Raw genomic sequence first — 25,358 nt, 5'->3', positions numbered from 1 at the left:
TAAAATGCAGATCATGTCAGCTAAACCTGATAGATGACATTGAAGCAGTCAACAGAACTGTCGACAAGGGTAAGGTGGTTCGCACAGCCTATGTTGATCCTGCCACGGCTTACAACACCACCCCACACTCTGGAAATATAGATAAACCCACTAAACTAGGTATAAATTGCTATGTCACAAGATGTGCTGCCAACAGGCTTACTGACAGAACACACACTGTGAAAGTAGCAGACTCCAAGTATGACTTTGGACCAGTGATGAGTGCAGTACCACAAGGTCCAGTCCTGTGTCTTGTCCTGTTTAGTATCTACTTCCCTGAAGTAAACTTTAACATGGAAGGTCTGTGGCTACTGAAGTTTCCAGAGGACTGCAAACTAGGAGCCATAATTGTAAAGACTAAAGATGTGGATATCCTACAAAAGGGCCTCACTGAGACAGATGGCTGTTGTCAAAGCCATGGGCTCTAGCTCAATGCCAAAAGGTGCATTGCCATCCCCTTTGTTAAAAACTCTGTAGCCAAGAACTACAACATAGGCGGTAGTATACTTAACACTGAAAGTGTGACAAGAGACCTTGGGTCACAGGTGGGCACTGGACACAACTGTGATAATCACATCCCCACAGTAGTCAGGAAACCCTGCTATGTGGCACACCTCATCACAAAATGTGTCTCATGCAGAATAGAAGAGGACATTGTTCCCCACTACTCATCACTCACTAGAACTATAATAGAGTACAATGCCACTTTTGCTATGTACCTCACAAGACAACTACAACAACTGGAAAGCCTGCAGCAATACCTCACAAAGAGCATTAGTGGCCTGAAATACATGCCATACACAGACCATCTCAAAATGCTCCATCTGTACTCCCTTGTATATCGCCTATTCAGATGTGTTCACTGCCTAACATACAAAGCTCTGTCAAATGCAGAACTGTTGGACATGCTCCACGTAAAACACTCACAATCCCTCTGACCTTCGGACCCAAAACCATGAGTGAAATACAAAAGGAAGGGGTGTACCCATTCACCTTATGGATACCCACACCTTCAGGTTAGTGGCACAGCATGAGGCCTTGGAGACCATGCAAGTGCAACTAACATTGGGCAAAGCTGCTCATCAGATTGTAGCCTGCTACAGATCACCTACCTTGTCACAGGAACCTCACTCAGTATTCCTGAGAACAGTGGAAAATATAAAGGTCCTATCAAACACCATTATATGAGGTGATTACAACTACCCAAACATTGAGTGGGAGAATTACTTGTGTACAGCGCCCTTTGCCCAATGTTTCCTAGAGTTTAAAAGCTCTAACACCCTGGAACAGCTGGTCACCATGTCCACTAGAGGTGACACCATACTGGACATGATCATCACCAACATGGGGTACCAGTGTCCCACAACAGAGATAAAACCCTGGCTGGTAATATCAGATCATAAAGTAATCACACTGGACATCCACATCCCGCCCCCCCCCACCCAGTCAATGAAACCACCATGAAGACATTTTCAAAAGCAAACTGCACACGTCCCAAGACAAAAGTGGAAAGTTCCAAAGACCTCTTGCTATAGGATAATGGTATACAATCTGCCGAATCAATTACAAGTGCATCCTATGAGCATCTACAGGGATGCATGGATTGAGACATCACAAATAAAACCAAGATGCACTCCTCCAAAAATAAGAAAACAATCTGGTGGTCGTTGCCCATAAATAAGCTAGACAACAGAAAGAGGAAACTAACATCTGATAGAGCCAACTTCACTAAAGGAAAGGCATCACTGATCATTATTAGGAAGAAGCAATGATCGCTCATAAAATAATTCAAGGACACTTTCAAAAGACAAATTGCCAAGAACTGTAAGAATAATAACCACAAAGCCTGCAGTAGCTATACCAGACATGTAGGTGTCAACTTCCAAATATGCTGTCAGCTACTGACAAATGGCAAGGAATACACTGAACCAACTTTCATTGCCCACATCCTGGGGGACAAGTTCAGTGTAAACTTCCCCCCATCACCCCCAAAAGGGCCTGTGTCCATCACAGAAGGATGCAGAGCCCCAGACATCATGGACATGCAGGTAAAGACAGCCCTCTCCAAAGCCAAGAACACAGCATCAATGGGACTGGATGGTGTCCCAGGCTGCGTCTTACACTAGGCCCAAAAGGAACTACACCCTCACCTACATTCACTGCCCAGACTCAATCGTACCACAGGGTATGTACCCAAAGAATGGCATACACTAACAGTCATCCAGCTCCACAAAGGGGGTGCCAAAACAGAACCTGAAAACCATTGCCTTATATGTCTACTCAGCCTGGTCTACAAAGCTATTGAGCAAATTCTCATGGAACCCATAAACAGAGACATTGGGGACCTCCAGACGTTGGACTCTACACAACCTCGCCTTGTTAAAGGCAGATCCTGCCTCCTAAACATAGTTGACTTACTTCAAACAGTTACCAAGGACATAGATGGAGGTGAAATTAGTCCACAGAGCCCACCTGGACCTCACTAAGGACTTTTTACACCATTGCCCACTCTGTCATCATGGACACACTTACCAGCCTGAACATCAACAACTATGTCACAGGATGTGTGGCCAAGTGGCTCACAGATCAAAAACACATGTTCAGAGTTGCGGGTGCCACGTCCGACTCTAAGACAGTCACAAATGGCATCCCACAGGTCTTGGTCCTGGGACCCCACCTGTTCAGTAGACACTGCTCAGAGGTACAGGCAAGCACGGGAGGAGTATGGCTGAACAGGTTTTCAGATGACTGCTAACTGTGGTCCATAATCGACTCTATGGCTGACACACACATCCTCCAGAAGGGGCTTACAGAGACAGATACCTGATGTCAAAACAATGCCCCAAGAAGAATGCCAAAGAATGCATAGTCATCCCCTTTGGCTAAAACAAAGTGCAAACAAATTACCACATAGGTGGTACTCCAGTATGTATGGAGAAAGTCATGAAGGCCCTGGTGACACAGATAATAAACTTTCCTTTGATGATCACATGGCCAAAGTGTTTAGACATTCCTTCTATGTAGCCCACCCAATGTCACCTAATGTAACCCACTTTGTCTAGTCTGATGATGTCACCATCCTACAAATATACCTGTGGAAAGTGGAACTCACAGTAATGTGTATAGCGCGTTGTGTAAATGCGTACACCTGTAGTATCATAAATCAGTTAGATAGGGGCTTGAATCTTGCACTTGACAAGTTTGTGTCTGATCTCCTTGGAGAGGAGTAACCTTTTTGGAGAATACTCAAACACCTTAAAAGTGGTAAACTAATCTTTGTCAGGTCTGATGATGTCAACATCCTACAAATATACCTGTGGAAAAAAGAACTCCCAGTAATGCGTATAGCGCGTTGTGTGAATGTGTACTACTTGTAGTATCATAAACCAATTTGGTAGGGGTTTGAATCCTGCACTTGACAAGTGTGTGTCTGTTTGTGTGTGATCTCCTTGGAGAGGAGCGAACCTTTTGGAGAGTACTCACCTTAAAAGTAGTATACTAATCGTTGTCAGGTCTGATGATGTCACCATCCTACAAATATACCTGTGGAAAAGAGAACTCATAGTGATGTGTATAGCACGTTGTGTAAATGCATATTTCTGTAGTGTCATAAACCAGTTAGGTAGGGGTTTGAATCTGGCACTTGACAAGTGTGTGTTTGTGTGTCTGCCATTTCCTTGGAGAGAAGCAAACCTTTTGGAGAGTACTCAAACACCTTAAAAGTGGTATTCTAATCTTTGTCAGGTCTGATGATGTCACCATCCTACAAATATACCTGTGGAAAAGAGAGCTCACAGTAATGTGTATAGTGTGTTGTGTTAATGCATACTCCTCTAGTACCATGAAGTAGTTAGGTATGGGTTTGAATCCTGCACTTGATGAGTGTGTGTGTGCTCTATGTGTGTGACACTGCTGGTCAATGGGTTGTGGGTTTTGCTTTTACTACTGTATGACATATCAGTATGACACCAGTTTGTACATTGCACATGTGAGGTAGCTGTGTGGCAAATACATATACGTACACGTGACCTCAATTATTGCATTTGTGAGAACCCTGCTTTCTCCAAGAACACATCTGTCATCTTTTCAAGAGTGTGCTGCTGCTTTCCAGACCTTAGGTCACATCTGTATGCTTGTGACAAGGCCAGCCACTGCAGTGATGCCTGGCCTAGGTCATCTGTGTCACACACACTCATTACGGTTTCTATGGAATTGTGTGAGTGATGGTTTATGGCCGAGGTATATGTCAGACCTGTTCAAACGCAGCAGGGTCTATCAATGATGGCTATTCATTATAGGTGTACAACAACCTTTGTGGATATGCATGCAGACCCCTTATTGCTTATGTGATCCACCGAGGGATTTAAACATACCTTTGGAAATGTGATTATCAAAGGAGAGATGACGTACTACTTAGTTGCATGTGCACATCGGTACCTGTTCTTCATGTTGGTGGCTACTACCTATGTGGTACTGTGGGGATACTATATTCCGTAAAGGTGGATGACTATGCTTTGGTTGGCTTATAGCTTTAAAGCATGGGTTTGACAACAGGGATATGTCTGTGTGATACCCTTGTGGAGGATGTGTGTGTCATCTGGAGAATGCATTATAGGCCACAGTATGCATTACCACATGTGGACGGACATATCCCTACTGTGATTGCTTGTACCTAAGAGAGCTATATGCCAAACAGGAGTGGTCTCAGTAATGGGTGCAGGTGAATACCACTGGTTACTGGCATAGTATAGTACCTGAAGGATCCAAATGTTACTGTGTGTCCTACATCTATGTGTTAGTTGTCAAGACATCATCTAATGATTGGTTATGGTCAGGCTATTGAAGTTATGTATACTACCAGAATGCAAAACAATGACAGATAGTAACAGTATCACCCACAGCACAGTGTCAAACCATGTCATACACACATGTGTAGTCAAGTTCCGAAATGTGTACAGTACAATGCATACTGGCCACCAATCGAGACTATGGAGTGTTACTGTGTAATACAGGGCATGTCACCCTGCCCATGTGTCCACTAAGCACATACATGCAGACAGTGCACCTCCATCATGTTCACAAATGTACACCTGCAAATCTGTGCCACACACATCCCACACATACTGTCCACTGTCTAACACATGCTGCCAATACTACACACATTAGTCAAATGGCACGTGGGCAGACAATACACTATTGGAACTAACCCTGGTGTAAACATTACTACATTGACAATCATAGCTTACATGCATCATGCCTGCTCAGCTACATCTTCAAGCATATGATTACACTCTACTGCTGACAACATGCTAACATTGCTACACTGCTATAAAGTCACCCTGTGCATCAGCACCATGGTAGCCTGTTCCTGCATCGATGTTACAGATGACAGGAGGTGGCACAGGTTTCATCATATGCACAGGGTGTGTTGTTGGTTTGCCAGAGGCCTACAGTGAGCCATACAATTGACATGCATGTGTGTGTGTGTGTGTGTGTGTGTGTGTGTGTGTGTGTGTGTGTGTGTGTGTGTGTGTGTGTGTGTGTGTGTGTGTGTGTGTGTGTGAGGGCCAAGAGTACTACTATGGGCCAATGTTGATGTAATGTGTGTGTGTATGTGGTAGCCCTAGGTGTCTTGTTTATGTGTGTGAGTGTGTCTGCATGCACACAGTTCCACCATGTGGCTGTCATATATGGGTATTTGTGGGACAGCCACAGACTGTACCTGCCAGGCTTTACAGATCACCATCTCTGGCCATGCATATGGTACCTGTGCCTGGCAGGGGTGCTACTGACACTATCAGGTACTAAGCCTGACTGGGTACTATCCCCAGAGGTAGATGAATGTACACTGGACCCAGGTCCCTGCTGGGACTGTCCAGAGCCACGTGCACATGGTCTTCTAGGACGGTCTATGGACAGCCCACCCCCAACAATTCTGGGGCTGGTACTGGCACTACGGGAGCGGCTGTGACTTGAGGGACGTCCGTGGCGACTGTCAGCTGCTGATGTCACTGGCATACATCAACGTCGATGACTCAACCATCCCGCACTGTCCTGACACATGGACATGACATTGCAGAGGACATCTAATGTCTCACCCAAACGTCTATCAGTGACCTTAGTGTAATGACGGATGGCACCTGCTAGGTCACGGATAGTGTCAATTACGGCAGTGTTATGTCCTCTGTGCCCTTAGTTCCTGTCTGGTGTACCGTTCCATATGTGCCTGTGCCTCCATGACAGCCTGGAACATGCTTGAGGTTGTAAGACCTGTGGCACATCTGCCAGTGGCATGATGAGCAGCAGTGCTCTGATGAGAACCCCTGGACATCTGCCTATGTGGTACCATTCCAGACATCTGGGTATGGCTGCTGTGTTGGGATGCATGTGCCATAGATACCACACTGTCCTGGCCAACGTCAACTGTATGCTGTCCCTCAGCTAAGGGCATTGGTGATGGATGTATTGGCAGTATGACTGTGTGCATGGATGGGGTGGACACTTGTGTACTGTCGATTGTTGGCCCAACGACAGACCCTGGCAAACATGCCTGTGCCTCATCACACCTATCATCATTATCACTATCATGCTCAGTGACATCAGTTTCCCTGCTGCAGTGAACCAGCCCAAAATCAGCACCTGTGAGAGGGAGACAGGAAACACACTTTACGACCTGTACATGATGTCTGCACACATGCATACACTCACACATGCACACATGAACACATGCACACATGCACACATGAACACATGCACACATGAACACATGAACACATGAACACATGCACACATGCACACATGAACACATGCACACGTGAACACATGCACACATGCACACATGAACACATGCACACATGAACACATGCACACAAATACACTCCTCACTAAAACAGACACACACACACACACACACACACACACACACACACACACACACACACATACACACACCACCAGCAATCCAGAACATACTCAATAGCGTGTGATGGTGGGGTACAGTATCACAAGCCAAACATTTATATCAAACGTGACAGCATGCAGGATGTGTGTTGCTCAACAGCCTGCAGTGTGAGTGTAGACAGCCCTTGCTAATAACAGTATACATGGCTTTGATGCATGTGTGTTTTGTTCAGTGATTAGCCTCACCCTGGAACACAATGTGTACATGGACACAACATTGCTGTGCAAGTATTAAAAGCTCTGCAATGTCCTGTGCACCATCACTCACAGGTATACATACCATGGCTGGATGTGTATCAGTGTGTCACATAGATATCCATTTCTGATTAGAGCATCTGTGTCTTTAGCAGATAATTGTGGACACAGGTTTAGCACATGCATGCTATGTATACACACAGGATGAGTGGTGCATGTATACCTGATGGAATATCATTGCTCAACATAGCCATTGTACAGTGGTTATGGTGAGTGTAGGACATATTGTGGACATGTCATGACATGGCATGCTACCACACAACTGCAACATTAAACAACACACATACACAATGTGTGTCATGTGACCTATGCACTCAGTAGCATTACAAGACATGTGTGTCACTTTGTACAAATGGTGATTGCTATGCATATTGTGTATAGTTGCATATGTTTTCACACACACAACATTGAGGTGCATAGCAATTAATGATATGTGTAGTACTGTGGCCATTGTAACTGGATGGGGTGTAGTACTATGAGACATCATCATGCAGCATCATGTGGTCATTCAAGGCTGCTAATGTGTGCCAGACCGGCACATAGCATGCTATATCTGAACTGCAGTACCATGGCTACATTCACCATTTCACGGCCAGTTGTTACATGGGTTCATAAGGTGCCCAATAGGGGGCATTGCCTAATATGAATGTGTTATGTGTTGAAGAGTGTTGCTCAGCCACATGAGAGGCCTCTACCCCTCAGGTATATTATGTGTGCTGTTTGGATGACATTTGGGATACTGAAGTGTGACCTTACAGCAGGTGTCTGAATATGCCATGTGTAGCATGTTAACGTGTACTGCGTATGACACAGTTGTGTGTATTGTGTGCATGTGTATCGACTCTGCCTATCCAACATCCACTACAGTGTTGCCACAATTGTGTGGGATGCTCTGTATATTGCATGTGTTTGAGGCAGCTACTCACATTACTGAGATGTGCATAGTCTCACAGCAAACATGCACAGCATGCATTATGCGCTGTTGTGTGACGTGTACATGGCCTACACCTCACCTATGACATGCACATTTAATTAGCAATATTAAATGTAGAACACACTCACCAGCATGGGTCTGCTGCCTTGCTGTCACACCAGAGGCACCTACAAGGATATGAGACAGTTTGTCTGTGGCATTGCTACTGTGTGTTTGCAATCTTACAGTAGTATGACTGTTGACAGTCACATGCCTGCATATTATATTTCAAATTATTATTATTGCACAACACTAGTCACCACATCTTGTAACTACACAGTACACATCTCGCATAAGCATGATCTACCAATAGAGGTAACAGTAGTGTACAGCTATGCCATGTTACCTGCACGCTCCATGTCAACTTGCTGGGTGGCTCCAGCCTCCATGATGATGCATGTTAGTTGTTGTTGTTGTTGGCCAGGAGCCACCTGGCTCAGGAGCAGCTCCTCCACTCTGGTGAGGGGGGGTGGATGGCTACCTCACCACCTGTGGCAAGCTGTTGTCTACAGATATCAGACGCACACTGCAGGACATGACTAATTAAATCACTGCAGTGATGGCGTACCTGCTCATATGTCTGGTTATGCATGCCTATGTCATTTACCCTACGGACAAGATCTTGCCACAGTGCAGTCCGCTCATGCTGGTCCTGGCTGGTTCATGAGAACAGCAGGGCATAGTGCTAAACCATTATGGCCGTAATCACTTCTTCCTCTGCTGGGCTGTATGAGGGATTATGATGGTGGGCCATGACCCTGAAAGACAATGAAACAATATGTGTGAGCAAGTCAAGTGGCACACTTAACATTCTAAAGTACAGATATCATTTAACTGCCATATATATCAACCTATTGGCTGTCAAAGGATACACACTTTCAATACCACATATCAGTGCTCAACCCACAACTGCCTGACAGTGTCTGGCACACTCTATATATCAAACCATGTTTTGCACAGCAACAAAGATAAACCAGTATGTAAGACTATACAACAGTACATGACACACTGTATGCGACACAATGCACCACCTAGCCACAGGGGGTATATATCAAGCTAATGCATAATGTAACATGTAATCCATTGCAATGATTGTAAAGTCCAGTTACAGTATTACCAGTATACCACAGTAGTCATTGATGGCAAACCCCTGCCTAACATATGTGCTCATTCATCAATATAGGTGGCATACTGCTGTACTAAACTATACATGTTGCTAGATACGCACCTACATCCTGTAACACACATATGACCGAGGCCATGGTACAGGCATACACAGACACACATCAGACATACATACCAGACACAAAGGTAGGGCAACCTACATGACCTTTACCTGTGTACCATACAGTACTGTGTGTCAGTAGTTACAAGACCTTATGCCTGAGGTATGTCATCTGTGAGGACTATGGGGAACAAACAAAACAGTGGTTCCAAGACATGTGGACATACACCATACTGTGCTGTTTAGGCATACAGCTTCTGGTAGTACTACAGTTCATTCAGGGGTTGGATTCACCAGCAGTAACACTCAATAAGCATACATGTACTGCTGTAGCCTACAATGGGACACCCCAGTCGACACCAACAGACTACGTCTGACCATCTGGCATACTGCTTTTTCTGCCTAACAATAGCATACACATCTTTTGTTGGGATCACAGCTAGGACACATAATACCATGACAGAAACAGTTTCCCACTTAGCTATCACACATATACATAACTCTGACACATTCACCAACACATTCACCATCACACTCAGCCAACCTCACATAGCAATTATTGCAACAAGTACATGTGGATGTGTATCGGTTCATAGGAAGGTTATAGGCTATTGGCCCTAGGACCTATAGATGTCTAGCCATATGCTACCATGGCCTTTGACACACAGGTAATTTCATTTCATGTGGCCCTGTCAAGCAGAGCCACAGAGGTGATTCCCGGGGTGTATTTCCTATCTCCCATACAATCATCAGGTTTATTTATGATGACTGCTAATTAGGAGCTTTGTTTGCTATTGATAGGTGGTTTGGTTCCAGAGTATGGGATGCCTCTAAAATAAGGATCTATCCCTCCAGCATGTGCTGTTTATTGAGGTGACAAGGTTTAGGTCCCTAGACCATGTAGCTCATAGGGATTGTTATCTGTTTACATGGAGCATGTCCAACAGCTCTGGGTTTCACATAGCTTTGCATGTTAGGCAGAGGTCACCTCTGGGTAGACGGTATGCAACACAGTCTAGCTGTGGTTTTGTGAGACGGTCTGCATAGGGCATCTGTTTGAGGCAGGTATTACTCTTTGTGAGGTATGTCTGTGTCCTTTCCAGTTACTGTAGATGTCTTGTGAGGTACATACCACATGGAGCATTGTACTCTATCATGGGTTTTATGTGTGTGGCGTAGAGGAGAACACTGACCTATATTTCCCTGGATGACACACCTTTTGTGATGACGTGTGCCACGTAGACAGATTATATGACTAGTGTGGCACTGTGACTATCAAAGGGGAGACTACTGTCCACCTGTGTCCCATAGTCTCTTATCACACCTTCGGTGTTAAGTAGACTACCACCTATGTGGTACTTCATGGGTACTGAGTTTTTGCAAGGAGGGATGCCAATGCAGTGCCAACATTGAGCTTGAGTCCATGGCTTTGTCACCAGGCATCTGTTGCAGTAAATATGAACATGTCTCTCTCTCTCTCTCTCTCTCTTTATATATATATATATATATATATATATATATATATATATATACACACACACACACACACACACACACACACACACACACACACACACACACACACACACACACACACACACACATACATATAAACATCCATTGGTGTACATATAAATATACATACAGGCACATATACAGTCCACCTTTCATGGTGGGAATATCAAGTATGGGAAGGTTGTGAGGTATACAGTTATGTCATATTATTGCACAGTGTTGTGCGGAATGTATTGAAGGTGTTCTTAGCCCATGTAGCTTTAGCAGGCCTCAATGGCTGCAACACTGCAAACCTGACGAATCATACCCACAGCATTCAACCACCACATGTCATATACCAGCACTGTATGCTGTCTGGTTTGCCACACATACAACCTACATAGAAATATGCACATAACAACCTTCAACAACATATATATATCCACCTTTCACAAACAGTTGCAGTATGTCCCTTGCTCTATGCACATGTACAGATGCTAATATATCTGACACAGACAGATCTCACCGTATGTGTGTGCCATGCACACACAAGGACCACACTGTTGTAAGTCCATGTACCTCACGGCTGACCTGTTGGGCCTTGCTGCAACATCAACAGGTGTCACATGTGAGCACACAGTAATATTAGAGGATGTATATATAGCTGCAAATGCTAAATTACCAAACTAGCCTGGTACAGCTGTTGCCAATGCTAAGCTACACATTAATATGACTATCATACATTTGTTACTCTGTCACATCCATGTTTACATAACTGTATGCACTACTCCCCCAAACAGACATTGTACACACTACTGTACAGAACACAGATAACATGGATCAGATATTTGACATTTAATGCTGAACTACATATGTCACAGTCATATCCCACTGCACACAGCTACACACTGATTTCTCCATGGCAGTAGTTATGCAGGGCATTTGTGCACAGATACGTACTGCTGCCACATATGGATGATTCAAACTATGTAGAGTACTCTTCAAAAACATCTACTACATGCCAGTAAATACATATCTGTTACATACCTTCCTTTGTATGTGTTTGTAGTAGTCAGTTCTGTGTGTTTTGTACTTTGTTTTGTTTATATCTTATTTTTTTTCAATATATTTTTCTTTTCAGTATATTATATTTTTCAATATATTATATTTTTTCTATATATTTTTTTTCAATTAATATGTTTTCAATATATTTTTTTAATATATATTTTTTCAATATATTTTCTTTTTTTCAATATTTTTTTTATTTCAATATAGTTTCTTTTTTTCAATATATTTTTGTTTTCAATATATATTTTTTTCAATTTTTTTAATATATTTTTTCAATATATTTTTTTTCATATATATTTTCTTTTATATCTTTTTTGTTTCCTGTTGCTGTTGCTGTGGTCTGTGTCTCTCTGTGTCTCTCTGTGTCGCTCTATAATGCTCTCTCTCTCTCTCCCTCTCTCTCCGTTCTTGCAATGAAATGATTGCATGTGTGGACAGCTAGTACAGCCTGCTTTTATAGGTATCTGCACATGTGCATGTCATGGCATCTGTACCAATTGTTGGCCACCATTTGGAAATTGCATGCAGCCTGCTGTGTGGTACTTGCAGTACTCACTGTCATAGCAATCAAATGCTATGAATTGCTAGGTCAGGTAGGCGTAGCCCTTTCAGCTTTCCAAAGTGGGGACCATGCTTGTTTGCTGTGGACACCGTTGTGTAAGTCAGAAAGTTGGTGTACTTCTTGTATCTAATGCTAGGGGTGTAGCCAGTGATTTGAATGTTGTACTCAGACCTGAATGTTGCCACTTCCAGTACACAGTTGTCAGTGTAGAATTATACTCACCCCTACAAATGCTAACACAAGATACATGGGAGTATGTAGTTTCCTTTCTACTTATGCAATTAGCTGCCATACATACGTAGTTATTGAGATGTTTTCATTTGGTACATGAACTGTTTGTGAACTGCTATACTGTGGATATTAATGTACTCACTTCTGCACAGTTTGTGTTTTTTTTTTTGTTGACATTAGCACAGGATGCTCATGAAAACTGGACAATTCCAGTACTGAGTATGCCTACCTACATCCTTGCTGGACCTTGAACTCACAGGTATTTTGTACATTTGGGTGGGGATTGTCCTTCTATGATACTGTGTGGGGGTTGTAAAGTGCTGCTGTAACATTATTTACTGCTAAAATGGCTGGTTCTGTTATCACAGTCATGTAATGCTATTCCACAACAACTGCTGGTAAAGTTCCACAGAACAGGTTTTGTTTTATGGCATTCCTATGTTACCTTTACAGTCACTCATTCTGATACATGATATATATATTTCAGCAACAACCTGATGTATATCTACTGTGGCTTAGTGGTACTTCATGCAGTCTAGTGTGTCCCAGGTCTGGGGATCGAGACTGACAGTGGTGTTTTATTTTGCTGCTGAGCAGAACAAGGGCCCTCACATGCAGGGTGACTAAGGCACTTTTAAGCAGTTGTAAGCGGGTTTGCACGAGTTTGCGTGATGCTTAGCAATACTTAGCTAAGCACACACAAGCGCACACTCACGCAAACCCGCTAACTACTGCTTAATAGTGCTTACTCCCGCTACCCCCCACGCTCATTTCTTTGAAAAAAAAGAAAATGGGGAGATAGGAAAGTGGTGAAAAAGGGGTGCAAAGAGGGAAAGACAGTAGGGAAAACAGCTCGGGATGTGCAGGATGGGTGTAGGGAAGGTCCATAGCTGCCCATTTGTTTAACAGCAACAGCTGTGCATATACTAGTAATTTGGAGGGAAATTTGAAACTTTCCACCCCTGAGAGAGGGGTGAGGACAACAAAGTATGTTGTACTGCCAATTAAATTTCAGTTTATGTGTCCAGCGGACATGTGTGCAAAATGGGCAGCTATTTATGGGGCGTAATTTTTTTGTGGAAGCAGATTGCCCATTTTTTTTCTGGTGAGAGTGGAATGTAGGGTAGGGGAAGTAGGTATATTTTGGGAGGTAGGTTGGGGAGGTAAACAGACAAGACAAACAAGATGCATACAGGGGCGGAATATGACACATGAGGTGGGTGAACACCATTGACAGGGAAGGATGTTTGGAAATCGCAAGCCCATGAGCCCACAGATGGCAAAAGTGGAACTGAGATCCCCACCCATGGGCAGTCACCACTGCACCTTCACAGCCTGGAGGGTGGCTGTGCTGGGGGCTGCATAGGAGGGGCAGGCTCACCCGTGAGTCGCGCCACTCTTGCCTCGAGCTGGAGTAGAGGATCAGCGACTGAACGCTCAATCTCTCTATGCACCACAGCCCGGACCGTTCGGAGGGTGATAGGTGACCCTCCTCCGGCCACGCTTGCATGGGGGGATGAGCCCCATCCCCTGCAGTGCTTTCACCTGAAGGTGGCACAGGACCAATGGAGGAGGAGGTCCCGGGCTGGGCTCCGGACCTGCTGGTGCCAGGTGCCATCGCCAGCTGAGGTGGGACAGGTGGGTCCGCTGGGACCGGCCTTCCCATACGTTCTATGTTTTGGAGGCTTTAATGACAATATGGGTTAGTAATAGCCAACAGCATTCCAATTTAGTTGTAACAGCATACAGTAGTATTCCCATTAACCTAACACACCAGAGTTCCAACAGTTGAACAGCAAGCATAACACATGCATATATAGAACAACAGTGGACATTCCAACAGCATGCAGGATTGATTGGTGGCAGCAGGCCACCAAGACTGTGGTATGTAAACAGGGCACATGCATCAAAGTAAATGCAGATATTTATAAACCAATAGGACATGTGTCCCAACAAATGTTATGAGATTAGACATACCCATTGAGGTGTGGAATTGCATTGTTTATGCACATACAGTAGGGTGTAGAAAGGTACCTCCATTAACAACTTATATATACTTATAGTTTACACTACATTCCTATTGACTGCAGTTATATATCCCCTCCATGTATTATTACACTAGGCAATGTCCGTTAAATTGTGAAATGGGTTTTGCTAGTTCTTGACATAACTGATCTGTATCTGACATACAAACTGCCCTGGATGCAGATGTTACTGCTACATATTTATATATTTCATTTATATTTATATATCTACATATCTGGATGTGCTCAGGTGACATTATCAGGTATATGTTAACAGCCCCCTACATTTCTAGCAGCACACTGACATTTCTGGGGAACACAATAACAAGCTACTCATGTGCCAGATTAACCTGTACATGCCGGCCATGAACCGACAGTTGAGGACTGTATATATGCTTAACAGCTACTGGCACTCCCTTCATCCACTTTATATGGGCCTACCCATGTGTGGGTTGACTGCACTTAATACAACAGTACTATTTCTATAATGCAAGGGTACAACAACATATCGAAGAAAGTGACACGGACACACTCCAAGAATTATACCTTTATTAATTACATTACACACTTTTCTAGTGGCTGTCTCATTTATTTGATATATCAGTGCATGCAGAGGTCTTTTATTCAAGACATATTATACCTTTATTAATGGGTTACAACACCTTTTCACACTGTCTCACTTATTTTATATAACAGTACATGCAGAGAAGTTATTCAACACTTATTATACCTTTATTAATGGGTTACAATACTCTTTTTCAGGCTCTCTCACTTCTTTTATATGACAACACATGCAGAATAATTACTAACCTGCCTGGTGGCGCAGCCTTAGCAGCCTATCTGCATAGGCTTGCTGATTCGCAGCACAGACACCTGCAGCTGGGAAGTAAATGAAGGGATATTGAGACATACCTATCCATAATATAGACTACAGTAGCAATTCTTACATACTTCATTCCATGGCTACATACTCAGTAGTGGGGCATTTTCCATTTCACGGGCCTCCTGTATCCACTGGTTCAGTCGATCCTCCTTGCGTCTCTTCAGGTCTGAGTAGTGGTGTCTGACCTGCTCACCAGACCAAGGGATGCCTGTGGCACTGGTGAGATCATGTGCTAGATGGTTCCAGGCTTCCGCTTTGTACTCAGTGCCCTGAAACTAGCCCTGCAGGAGTCTTGCATCATGATGATGGATGAGGAGCCAAACCCTTACTTTTGACTCCTCAATGCCCCACCGTTGTGCTCAAAAATGAGAGCCCTCTCCAACACCAGCCATACTGTCTGCAGATGGGAGCTACAACCAGTTATGGCACTTATTCCCACTTATGGAGCTTAAATATGCCTCATTTCCCGCACTTATTTGTGATTGGCTGGTTTTGAAAAATCTCAGTTAAAAGCAAACCTGCTTAGCAATGGATAAACTTCCATTGATATATATGAGTGTGTTGGAAATGCATCCATATTTAAAGCTGTCATGGCTTAGTGGTTTAGTACTGTGATTATGGTGCACAGTATCCCAGGTTCGAGGCCTGTCATTGTTTTTTATTTTACTACTGGCCAGACCGGCTAGGAGGTGTGGCTGTGTTTAGCTGACTTTGCTCAACTTTGCCCAACGTTGCTCGTCATTGATCTACGTTGCTCTATGCTTCCCAATGTTGCCCAACGTTGCGCTAGTTGGCGCAATGCGCAGTTCTGCGCAAAACTATTGCGCTAGTTAAAGCAGTGTTAAGCTATGAGCAATTATACTTAACTGTGCTTAATACTAGTAAACTTTGCTTAGCAGTGCTTCACATTGCTTAAGATACGTTACTTATGCATTTATCAGTATGCATGACCATTCCACCTTCTTTTATATATATATATATATATATATATATATATATATATATATATATATATATATATAATATCGTTCACTACCACATAGGCCATTTCAATGCATTTTACTGTAATTTAAAAGGTAAATGTCAGGAATTCTTTTTATGCACACATTTCCTACAGAAAATGGGAAGGGGAGCGGTGGGACTCGAACAGGGAATGCCTCCTCTTTGTGCGAGGGCTCTACCACTACGCTATTGCTATTTGGCTTAATTTGCATATAAGTCATCTATTATCCTCTTCGATGTCTACACTGCTAACTGTAGCTAAGCAATGGGAAAACCGACACATACACGCCCAAATATGGGCAGCTATATCGGGAATAATAAAAAAAAATAGGAAAGTTTTACATTTTAAACTTGTACAGGGATTTAAAATGTGGGGGAGTGTAGTGTTGGGTATGTAGACATTTGAGCGGACTCGCTCATTTCAGTTGACATGTGCAGTGTAGGCACTTGCAGGGGTGTGGATATTTGGACTGCTCTGCAGTCTGACACGCCCCCTGCACTTGTGCATGCTCCGTGTTAGCCTTAGAGTTGAGTCAGCGCACCCTCATGAATGTGCATGATGTGCTGACATCATACTCTTAGGCTGCAGTTTCCATGTAAGACTTAGTTAGTCTTACACGGAGGATTAGTGAATCCCGGCCCAAATCTTTCTTAAAGATATTTTTATCTGGGTATATTAGTTGCCACTCAAGATACCCCATATAAAGGTCTGCATAGATGGGTGCGAATGTAGTACCCATGGCAGTTCTTCTCATTTGCAGGTAGCAATCACCACAAAAGTAGAAAACATTATATTCTAATACTATCTTAACCAAAGCAAACAAGAATTTAATGTGGCTATGGGTATATTTCCCATAAAAGGTAAGCCAATGTCTGAGAGCTAATATGCCACCATGATGCAGAATGTTTGCATATAATGATTGCACATCAAGTGTGCAAAGGAAACAATCAGGGTCAACTTGTAAATCATCCATGAGACACAAAAAGTCACTAAAGTCTTTAAGCCTGGCTCTAACAAGTCCTAACAAAGGTTTTAGTTGTTGTTCCAAATAAACAGACAAAGGTTCCATCAAAGACCCATGTCCTGAGATAATGGGTCTTCCGGGAGGGTTGTTTATGGTTTTGTGAATTTTGGGGAGAATGTAGAACCTCTGGGGTTTTGGATTGTCCACTGTCAGTTGTCAATGCAGGGAATCTGATATATCCCCATTTATTACTGCAGTATGCAAAAATTCATCAATCTTTTTCTTGAAACCCATGGTAGGATCCAAAGGTAACTTATAGTACAATCTAACATCACTCAACTGTTTATGAGCTTCAGTTAGATAATCTGTTCTAGCGCAGATAAGTACCGCTCCCCCTTTATCAGCTTTCACTATTATGTAAAATTGCCATAGCTCGCTCTCACCTTCTTTCAACCCTCCTGTATACATCCCCTCTACTCTCAAATTTAAACAAGACTGTCCTTAACAAACTCTCAATTTGTTACAACCACATTGCCAGGTTTGCCACTGGGCTGCCATTTAGGACACATCATTGCATCAGTCTAAATCAGCTTGGGTGGCTTGAACTACCCAGCCTAATCCAGTATAACCAACTGATTATGGCCTATAAAATCCTCTATAATCCGAACAATACTCCTGCACTTAAAAATATTATCACCCCCTATAACAATCCTAGACCGCTTCGATCCTCTAACAAACTAATAATTCAGACTAGCAAAATTAATAACACAGCCGGTGACTCTCTCTTTGCAAACTCTGTAAGTAGATCCTGGAACTCTCTTCCAGCTGATATTACCTTACTTTCCACCTTAGGTCAATTTAAAACTAGACTCAAACAACATTTGTCACTTAACTGGCTATGTCACTGTATCAAGCCTGGCTAACTCTCTCTAGAATGTGTAAAAATCTGTTAACCAGTTTACTGTGTAATTTAATTTAATCCTGACTTACACTCGGGATTAACTCTAACCTGTGGAACTTGTTTAACTTGCTTACTTATGTAATCTCTGTAAACAGTCTGTTTGTATTATGTAATTCTGGTATTATGTAATGCTGTATCTGCTTACCCTTGGAGCTTTTCTCCCCGGGCCTCCGCTGAAAATGGACATGCATCCAGTCGGACTATCCCAGTCAACAAATGTAAAATAAAAAATAAAAAATAAAATGTAATGATTGTTTTTGAGACGTGCTAGTGCCTGTCTTCCTTGTTTGGTTAGATTATCACCAAACACCCTAAATATAGATTAATAAGGTTGTGCAAGAACAAACAACTGATAAAATATAATCAGATCCTGCAGATAGACTAGTGGTGGACCGTAGCTGGGATAGCTACTAAAGTTCAAAAAAATGACACGGATATATGAAACTTGAATTATGTCACTGATAAAACAGAACGAAAAAAAGATGAAAAAACACTCCTTTTAAATCCACAGAAACCTCACTGCTTCGCCGAATTGGCAAGATGTTGAACTAAAGTGTAACAAAAGACTGTTACACACTGATGTTTAGCAGTTCAAAAGTAAAGTAGGACTAAATCTGTTTATATCCCAGGCATATACATTCCTATAACTCTTCCAAATGATGCAAAGTAACTTGAACACAACTCACAACAGTCTGTGTGGGGAGACCACAACAAGCATAAAAAGTACCTTAGAATGTTTGTAAAAGCTGATGAAATGTTGTAGAGCAAATGCCTGGTTGCTCAGGAAGTCCTGACTATCCGTATAGCTTATGGTAGAGAAAACCCAATCCAATACTTTGTAGTTAGAAAAACACAAGAAGCTTCTCTTTGCAAACTCAATAGTTCCAGACTTGCAGGAAGCAAATGAAGCACTAGCACAATTGCTATGTAAACAAACTCAGAAGTTCCAAACTCATACACTGTTATACACTGATGTTTAGAAGTTCAAAAGTAAAGTAGGACTAAATCTGTTTATATCCCAGGCATATACATTCCTGTAACTCTTCCAAATGATGCAAAGTAACTTGAACACAACTCACAACAGTCTGTGTGGGGAGACCACAACAACCATAAAAAAGTACCTTAGAATGTATGTAAAAGCTGATGAAATGTTGTAGAGCAAATGCCTGGTTGCTCAGGAAGTCCTGACTATCCGTTTAGCTTATGGTAGAGAAAACCCAATCCAATACTTTGTAGTTAGAAAAACACAAGAAGCTTCCCTTGGCAAACTCAATAGTTCCAGACTTGCAGGAAGCATATGAAGCACTAGCACAATTGCTATGTAAACAAACTCAGAAGTTCCAAACTCATAGGAAGCAAAAAAGGCGCTGTAGACTGAAAATAAATCCTTTATTACAACGATAGCATTCCTTAAGCACTAGTTGAGCGCTTTCATCTGCACCATCGCAGACTTCATCAGAACTAGTGCAAAACATTTAATTAACTCATTTAAAAACAGTTTTTGGCGCCAAAACTTTGTTACTCAATTTAAAGAAACAGTACTCCATTTGTAACATAACTAATATTGGACCTATATAAAAAACATATAGATCTTAGTGATTTATGTATATACATACCAAAAGTAAATACAAATGTATATATAATTATAAATATTGATTTTAAAAGTCACTAAAAATAATTATTCATATGATATTGTGATTGAAATACTAAAACATGAATTAAATTCACTATGTGTACTTACATTTCATCAAATATTGCAACCATAAAAATATTATATATCAAGAATTAAAAATGGTTTTATACTTATAAAATCGTTAATACCTGGATTCCTGGTGGAATCAGTTAAAATCTGCCACTTGCTTTCTTTACAGGCCAGTCTTGTTTTCCAATCCTCCAAAAGGAATTTCCTTCACCTCATCTATTATCATAAAGGAGAATGTGTGTCCCTCACCATATTCCTTGATGTGTCTGTATAGGCATTTTACTATCCATTTTCCTAATTTTATAATAATGCTCATAAATACGTTTCTTTAACTCTCTTTCTGTTTTGCCTATATAATAGGCTGGACATTTTTTGCACAGAGCTAAATATACTATGTGCTTGGTGCTGCAATTTCCACCTATACTCCTAATTTTACTGTGATTAATGTCATTCAAAACAATATCACTGTTGGTGTTTATATGTGTACATTGTTTGCATCTTCCGCACTTTCTGGTGAAAACCTTGTCTTTATTATTGTTTCTGCCTTTCCCTAACTTGGAATGTTCCAGTAATCTTTTTATGTTGGGACCAGTTTTGTATACTATCTTAGGTTCCTCACCCAGTATATTTTTGTTGACATCTGATACTGTGATAATGTCCCAATATTTCTTTATAATGTCCTTAATCTTGGTGCTGTGAGGGGTATAGGTCAGAACACACACTCTACCCATATTTGCTTTCTGCAAGTTAGCGTTAATCTCTTTATCAAGACCTAGCAGTGGTTTGTATTTTATTCCCCATTGGGATTTGACAAATTCAATGGTGTCACTAATCATGTTGCTGGGATATCCTCTCCTTTCAAATAAATCTGCTAACAGAACCATTTCTCCTTCCATGAATTCTCTAGTTGATGACATTCTAGCACATCTAATGCACTGTCCCTTCATAATATTTTTGAAAATGTGTGGTGGATGTTCACTTCCAAAAAATAGATAATCATTAGAGAATGTGCTTTTTCTATGTATCTTGGATGTAAAACCTTCCTCATTGGAACCTATGAATACATCCAAATATGAAATACCTGAGTTATTTGTTTCATAGGTAAATTTCAAAAAATTGGTAGTTTTGTTGATGTATTCAATAAATTGTGGTATTGTCTCGTTGGGTCCCTTCCACAGAATGAATATATCGTCCAGAAATCTTACATAGAAGGTGATATAGCTGGAGAATGCACAGTTGGTAATGAAGTCATTCTCCCAATCAGACATAACCAAGTTTGCAAATATGGGGGCACAAGATGCGCCCATAGCAACTCCCTTGCTTTGTCTGAAAAATTCACCCTCGAAAGTAAGATAATTGTGATCCAACACTAGGCCCATCATATCCATGATTAGATTTATTTTATCCCAGGTCAATGTAGAAAACTTTCTAAGACTCCTGGCAAATCTCTCTAGTCCCTCGTCCTTAGGAATACATGAAAATAAGTCACATACATCAATGGTGATGAATGTACATTGTTCTGTCCATTTGTCAGTTTGTTTACATAGCAATTGTGCTAGTGCTTCATATGCTTCCTGCAAGTCTGGAACTATTGAGTTTGCCAAGGGAAGTTTCTTGTGTTTTTCTAACTACAAAGTATTGGATTGGGTTTTCTCTACCATAAGCTAAACGGATAGTCAGGACTTCCTGAGCAACCAGGCATTTGCTCTACAACATTTCATCAGCTTTTACATACATTCTAAGGTACTTTTTTATGGTTGTTGTGGTCTCCCCACACAGACTGTTGTGAGTTGTGTTCAAGTTACTTTGCATCATTTGGAAGAGTTACAGGAATGTATATGCCTGGGATATAAACAGATTTAGTCCTATTTTACTTTTGAACTTCTAAACATCAGTGTATAACAGTGTATGAGTTTGGAACTTCTGAGTTTGTTTACATAGCAATTGTGCTAGTGCTTCATTTGCTTCCTGCAAGTCTGGAACTATTGAGTTTGCAAAGGGAAGCTTCTTGTGTTTTTCTAACTACAAAGTATTGGATTGGGTTTTCTCTACCACAAGCTATATGGATAGTCAGGACTTCCTGAGCAACCAGGCATTTGCTCTACAACATTTCATCAGCTTTTACAAACATTCTAAGGTACTTTTTTATGCTTGTTGTGGTCTCCCTACACAGACTGTTGTGAGTTGTGTTCAAGTTACTTTGCATCATTTGGAAGAGTTATAGGAATGTATATGCCTGGGATATAAACAGATTTAGTCCTACTTTACTTTTGAACTGCTAAACATCAGTGTGTAACAGACTTTTTGTTACACTTTAGTTCAACATCTTGCCAATTCGGCGAAGCAGTGAGGTTTCTGTGGATTTAAAAGGAGTGTTTTTTCATCTTTTTTTCGTTCTGTTTTATCAGTGACATAATTCAAGTTTCATATATCCGTGTCATTTTTTTGAACTTTAGTAGCTATCCCAGCTACGGTCCACCACTAGTCTATCTGCAGGATCTGATTATATTTTATCAGTTGTTTGTTCTTGCACAACCTTATTAGTTGCCTTACAGTGATGGCGGAAGCAGTGGTTGGGGCATCGGCTGTATTGGATGGTGAAGAAATTCTACTTTTAAGGGCTGAAGTAGCCAGATTACATCAAGATGTCAGCAAGCTCATGGAATTAGTCACTTCGATTGTTAAATCTACACATATTAACGGTAAACATGAACAAACATCTTCCCACAAGGACATACCCAGGATTCAGGATAACAGCGAGAATGACTTGATATTGACAGTGGATACCAATGTTGAAATACCCAATGGACAGGGGTGTTTAAATCAAACAGGGTCATCACACAGAACGGGCAATATAGATATGAACCCAAGGGGCGTTGATGACCTATCGATACCTGAAAAGGACTTTACCTTCGATTTCAGCTTTTTTCACAGTAGAGCTGAAATGGACTATAGAGGGGCCAAGCCGAAACATGCACCCCCCAAAAAAAACTATTCTGCTATGGCATGTATGCCAAATACTAAAACTCAATGTACTATACCTAGTAATTCTAACTTGTTACACAATGAAAATACTGTGAGAAACAAGAGAGTTACACAAGGAAAACATGTTGATAATTATTATTCCACGTTTAATAAGTTTCTCAAAAATGATTATGCTTTTGATCCATCACACTCTAATGAAATGTTTCAACATCATGATAATGTTATTAACAAAAAATATGGGAATGATGATCAAAATGAATCCATCAAAAGTAGTATATACAAAATGGGAAACATTTTAATACAAATACAGAATATTAAAGTTGATAAAGCTTATTTGAAGCAATGCATTAATTGAAGGTAGTTCCCAAAGGGATTAGGTTTTCAAACTACCTATGGGCCTAGAATACAATGAGAGTACAATTTCAGCTTTCAACAGTTTGTTTGATGATTTTGGCATTTGTTATATGAATTTGTTATTGAAGTGTTACGAGGATAAGTTAAATGTACTCATTGATGAAGTAGAGCATGTTAATGAATTTATTTTGCGTAACCCTGCATTTGAACAGTGGTATGATTTATACCACAAACAATTCCAAATGGCAGAAACCACAGCGGAAAATATTTTCCAAGGAAAACAAAAATTAGAGCGTGATATGGAGCTATATAGAACTTGTAAGGTATATGTTTGGCCACAAGATAGGAAAGAAAGATTAGATGAAGGATATACACATGTAAGAGGTAGAAGACAGGTGGACAGACAGGAAAATTTTCAGGGAGGAAGACACCATCAAAATTATGGAAAAACAAATTACCAGAGCAGCAGAAAATACAAGTAAAATCCAGAGTTTGTCAGTTTAAAACGACAGTTAGAGGTTTTACTGTCTCTCCTCCTGCCATTTTAGTTCCATCTAGAGAGATTGACGTGGTCCCATCTCCCTTCAACATCAACAATGAAAATTCAAATAATGGACATGATGAAACTGTGAAAATAGACATACAGGAGGTAGATACATCAGAATTAGAAAAATAAAAACCTAATATCACGCACTATAAATGCTTCAACGTGTACAACTACACAGATGTCCCCATTCATGAAGAATTATGTTCCCTTTTATGCAAAGGAACCAAATTCATCCCTACACAGAAATTCAATCTAGTAGATCATATCAAAGAAATCAAATTATATAGTCGCAGACTTAACCTGGCTCTACTATTTGAAAAAGGAAAGGATGATGAGGCCACATACATACCCACTGAATTAAAAAGAAAAAGTACATTTATACCTCAGTACAATTCACAAGTGAATGTATTTGAACAAATGATATGTAAAGAACTGTATCTACTCAACCATGAAATCACAAGAGAATATCGGAAAAACAGGAATTAACAAAGATAACATCTCCAAAGAAGAAAGAGCGGTACTGAATGAATATATGTATAAAAAAGACGTAAGAATAATGAAACCCGACAAGGGGGGAGGGGCAGTTATTTATCCCCAAAAGATTATATCACTGAGATACACCATATTTTATACCATTCTGGGAATTACCAACAGGTTTCAATCAATCAAATTAACCAAGGTTTTAGAAGAATTGACATAGCTTTGGAAGAATACTTTATTGATAACCGCATCACAGAAGAAGTATATAGGTTTCTAAAAGTGGATCATCCAGTGATGGCTTGCATAATAGGAATACCGAAAATTCATAAGTCTCTGACCAAACCACCCTTCAGACCCATCATCTCAGGTTCAAAGTCAAAACATATAACATAGGAGTAACGATCGATAGATGGATAAACATATTTATACACATGTACCATTCATCATCAAAGACTCATGGGATTTCTTGAGTAAACTCAGTCCTGACAAATGGACAGAACAATGTACATTCATCACCATTGATGTATGTGACTTATTTTCATGTATTCCTAAGGACGAGGGACTAGAGAGATTTGCCAGGAGTCTTAGAAAGTTTTCTACATTGACCTGGGATAAAATAAATCTAATCATGGATATGATGGGCCTAGT

Source organism: Protopterus annectens, chromosome 7.part1 (genome assembly GCF_019279795.1).
Source record: "Protopterus annectens isolate FY-2018-M chromosome 7.part1, PAN1.0, whole genome shotgun sequence".
Taxonomy (NCBI): domain Eukaryota; kingdom Metazoa; phylum Chordata; order Ceratodontiformes; family Protopteridae; genus Protopterus; species Protopterus annectens.
This window is presented reverse-complemented; position numbering follows the sequence as displayed.